Below are 4,905 nucleotides of genomic sequence, written 5' to 3'. Positions count from 1 at the left end.
AATATGTTATCAAGAAGACGCTATAATATTGACTCAAGCCTGGCATGTGTTCTTTGTAATACTGATGTTGAGGAAACCTTGGATCGCCTTTTTCTGCGCTGCTCTTTCAGCAAAACATGCTGGCAAAATGTTCAAACTCAGCAGCCGAATAACACCTCTTGCATTGATGCTCTTCCTGGAATCAGAAAGAAGTTCAATAACCCTTTGTTCTTTGAAGTGCTCACTCTTACAACCTGGAATATCTGAAAAATCAGAAACAAACTTATCTTTGAAGGACAGGGAGCTAGTTTTCAAAACTGGCTTGTGAAGTTTAGATCAGACCTGCTTTTGCTTGGCTTTAGTGTGCCTCAATCCCTGCATAATTGTCACTCGGTATTGATAGGTCTTTTTAGAATAACAGAGACATGTCCCTGATTGTACATATGTAAATTGTAACTTTATTATTATTATTACAATTATTGTTGTAGTAAAATCAAAACCTTATATGGGCGGGCCGTAAATCCTACGTGGCGACAACTAAGTCAACATTTCGCAGCGTGAGTCAAGATGTCCACATCACGAAGTCAATTCTACATGGCAAAGGAAGACAAGTCAACAAGTCAAGCCTCTTATGCCATGGTCAAAAGGTGGAATAAGCTAGAGTAGGGGGCAAGAAAGGTGTGGGGATGAGTCAGCAAGTCAACCCTCACTTTCCCCGACATGTTGCACACAAAAGTTATGGACTAAGGAACTACTTTTATCATTTTGTCCTCACTTTTCTCTCTTCCTCAAGGGTAGCTATGGTTTTTTGTCATGGATCCCTAGCCTATAAATTCCCCCTCATGGGGGCATGTATCATTCACTTTTAACTTGAATAAACTCAAGGGAAGAGGGCTAGAGTGATCCCTCTAAGGCTCGCTCTCGAGCGCCGCTTTCGACTAAAAGTTGACCGGCCTCGAGGAAACCTTCTAGGGGACTCTAGTTTCGAGACTCCAAGCTAACCGTGGTTAGCACGGGCTCGAAGTAGAAGGGGTTGGGTTAGAGTTCCGAGGGTATCCTAACTTCGATACTTGGAAAGACGCGTTCGGTCCAAGTATGAGGCGGCCCCAACAAATCTCTCGCTAAAGGTGTCTTGGGAAGATCCGCTCGGCCCAAGCACTTGGCTAACAACCCCCTCAAAGCCTTTCCTAACATAGGATTAAGTCGTACCCGCAGGGTCAACCGAACCTATTCAAAAAATATCGACGTGTCAACTTGTCCAAGTGTACGGCGACCTTCGCTATAAGGCCGGCGTACAGGCTCTACTTTTATACCCGCATTTGTGCCATCGAGCATTGGCACCCCTTACCCTAATTATTGTCGAGAACGACAATAGTGGCGCCGACCGTGGGGAACACTCGCTGCAATTGAAGATTTAATGGCCCCGACGAAGCCTACTTCATCGGGTGCCCCATTTGCCGCGAAGTCCACACGGTTGCAAACGAAGAAAGCAAACGCCTTGGGGGCTCCCGAGAAAGAAGGGATCCTCACCAATCCAGACGTCGCCGCAAGCATGGTCCCACGACGGAAGTCATGGTTGCACCTCCGCTCCCGGCTGTCCCTGAAGGAACCGAGGTGCTCGAAACCGTCGTAAGCGGTCCCTCGACACTTACCGACGTAATGGCAAGGATCGACGAGCTGCCTACAGTTGCCGCCCCCGCAGGGGATACGGAACTCGGCATGCCTCACTCGATGGGTTTTGCGCCACCTTTCCTACAACCGGCAGTGACCTTGTCCTCGGAACCTACAAGAGGAAACAATGTGGCGTCAGGAGGATCCGCGCCAGAAACCAAGGAGTCCCGGCCTACGACCCCTCCAACCCGGGACTGCCTCCGCTGGCGCTCGCCGTGATCGCGCATGGAGCTCCTTGGTATCATCCTTATTGGGGGCTTCCGCTAATTGGCGTTCTCCAAGTCGCGCATGCTCAACACCAACCTCACTTGTTGAACACCCCGCAAGCACCCCTTGCTCCCCCCGCCGGGGTCGAGCAAGGTGGCAACCAAGTACCACTTGAAGCTATGCCTCGCGGAGAACGAGACCCCAGCGTGCATGGAAATGAGCAAGTGGCAGAGTCCGGAGCCCGTCCCGGCGGCGAAAGAAATTCCCGTCGATGCTCCGACCCCCCAAGAAAACGCCGAGATCATTCTCCAAGTGACCCTTCTAGCGACGAAACCGACTCTGACGAGGGAGGACCTCGCCGCTGAAGGAACCGGAAGAATCGGCCGACTTGTAATCCGCTCACACGGGAGATCCAAGACGCGCCTTTTCCGCCAAGGTTCAAGCCGCCTACAATACGGCCGTACGATGGGGAGTCAAATCCTCTTCAGTTCCTGGATGTCTACTCCACCGCCATACGGGCCGCCGGGGGAGGTCCCGTCGAGATGTGCAACCTCTTTCTGCTCGCGCTCACCAGGATGGCGCAAACTTGGTTTTATAACCTGCGGAAGAACTCCGTGCACTCGTGGGAGCGCCTCCAAGAGGTCTTCATCACCAACTTTCAGGAAAACTTCAAAGAACCCGTGCGGGCTCACGAGCTATACGCCGTGAAACAAAAGCCGGGGGAATCCCTCCGAAGCTTCTTCCATCGCTTTGTGAAGGTACGAAGCCAAATTGCCAACCCACCGTCGACCACCGTGATCGATGCATGCATGCAAGGCCTTCTCCAAGGAGAAGTGAATTGGGCCCTAAGTCGCAACCCTCCGAAGATGACCGAGGAGCTCTATCGAATCTTGCAAAAATACGCCTGGGGCGAAGACGGGGACATTGGCAAAAAGGACGCGCCGTGCGCCGCTCTTGAAGGAACTCCCTTGTCTGACAAACCCCTGCGCCTACTTCGACTTCAAAGAAGAAGAGGAGGTGGGGGAAAAAGGCCCCCGGCGACCAAGCCCAGAAGATCTTCGCTGTCAAAGGACAAGCATCGTCCTAAAAGACTTGGCAACTCAAGAAGCCACCTCGCCCCGCCGAGGGAGGAACTAGAAGATGCCTCATCCACAACTCGGCAAGCCACAACACCGAAGAGTGCAACACTCTCATCACAGCTCGCGAAGAGTTCCAGGCACGAATGCAAGCCCGACGCAAGGATGAGAAGACAGCCGAGGCTCCACGCCCCGCCAACGTCTTTGTCGCTGACCCGACACCTAAGGAGGATAACCTCCCGTTTCAGGAACCCGCGCATCACATCGTAGTGATACTCGGGGGCTCCGCCACTAGTCCGGGATCGAAGCGGCAACGCAGGGAGTATGCTCGCGAAGTCAACGTCGTGGGAACCTTCACCCCGGCACCACCACCAAAGTGGGAGAGCGTGGCAATTGCCTTCACCGAGGAAGACGCCAAGGGGATACGCTTCCCACACGACGACGCCCTCTTCGTGGCAGCGATCGTCGCCAATTGTGAGCTCAAGAAGATTCTTGTGGATGGCGGAAGCTCCGCCGACATCCTATATCAGAGCACGTTGAAGAAGCTGATGGAACCAAAAGGGGGATACACGAACGGCTCGTTGCAGCCATCCCTTTATCCCCTCACCGGCTTCGTGCCAGGGAAGTCCATTCAGCCGCTTGGAGAAATTGAGCTCCTCACGACCTTCGGAGACGCCACAAATCATCGAACCGAGCTCGTGCGGTTCGACGTGGTGGATATGGAGGCCTCCTTTAACGCCATCCTCAGGAGGACGACGCTAAACCGCCTCTGTGCCACCATCCACCACAACTTCTTGTGCATAAAGATCCCGGGCCCAAAGGGCATGATAACGGTCCACGGCGAGCAATCTTCCGATAGGAAGACACTCTACCGCCATGAGACCAAGTGTGTCGAAAAGGGGGAATCATCCAAGAGTATCAACATGCTTTCGAACGCGGGAGCATCCGAAACCGATCATCCGGAGCGCTACATCCCTAAGCCCCTCCCCGATGGAGAACTCAAGGAAGTACGCGTCTCCCAAGATGACACCACGTGCACAGTGAAGATTGGAGCCGACCTCCCGAGTAAACTCGAGGAAGAACTCGTCAACCTACTTTGAAAGAATTCCGATCTCTTCGCTTGGTCACCTTCCGACACGGGGGGAGTCCCGCGCGACGTCATGGAGCATCGCCTCGCCGTGAGACCCGACAAAGCTCCTGTAAAGCAAAAGCTTCGAAAGCTCTCCACCGAGCGAAGCGAAGTCATCAAGCAAGAAATCGCCAAACTCTCCCACGCCGAGCTCATCCGAGAAGTTTGGCACCCCGAATGGTTAGCCAATCCGGTCTTGGTAAAGAAAGCCAACGGCAAGTGGCGAATGTGTGTCGACTTTATCGACTTGAACAAGGCGTGCCCCAAGGACGACTACCCACTCCCTCGGATCGACCAACTGATCGACTCCACGGTGGGATGCAAAAGGTGGAGCTCCTTGGACGCCTATTCAGGATATGACCAAGTCCACATGGCCAAGGAAGACGAGGAAAAGACCAGCTTCATCACTCCCATCGGCACCTTCTGCTATCGCTGGATGCCTTTTGGTTTGAGGAATGCCGGTGCAACTTTCCAACGCCTCGTCAGCCTCATCCTCAAAGAACAATTGGGGTGGAAAGTTGAAGTCTACATTGACGACGCCTTCATCAAAAGTCAAATTGTGAATACCCATCCCAAGGACCTGCAAGAGACCTTCGACAATCTCCGCAAGTATGGCGTGAAGCTCAATCCGAAGAAGTGCGCATTTGGAGTTCGAGGAGGAAAAGTCTTGGGCTTCGTTGTCTCTCAACGAGGGATCGAGGCCAACCCGGAAAAAATCCGGGCCATCCTAGAGATGGTGCCTCCTCGATTCGTCAAAGATGTGCAGCGCCTAGCGGGAAGAATGGCGGCCTTGGGACGATTCGTCGCCCGGTCAGCCGAGAAGGGTCTTCCTTTTTTCAAAGC

The sequence above is a fragment of the Brachypodium distachyon genome, chromosome 4, assembly GCF_000005505.3.
Source record: "Brachypodium distachyon strain Bd21 chromosome 4, Brachypodium_distachyon_v3.0, whole genome shotgun sequence".
Taxonomy (NCBI): domain Eukaryota; kingdom Viridiplantae; phylum Streptophyta; class Magnoliopsida; order Poales; family Poaceae; genus Brachypodium; species Brachypodium distachyon.
This window is presented reverse-complemented; position numbering follows the sequence as displayed.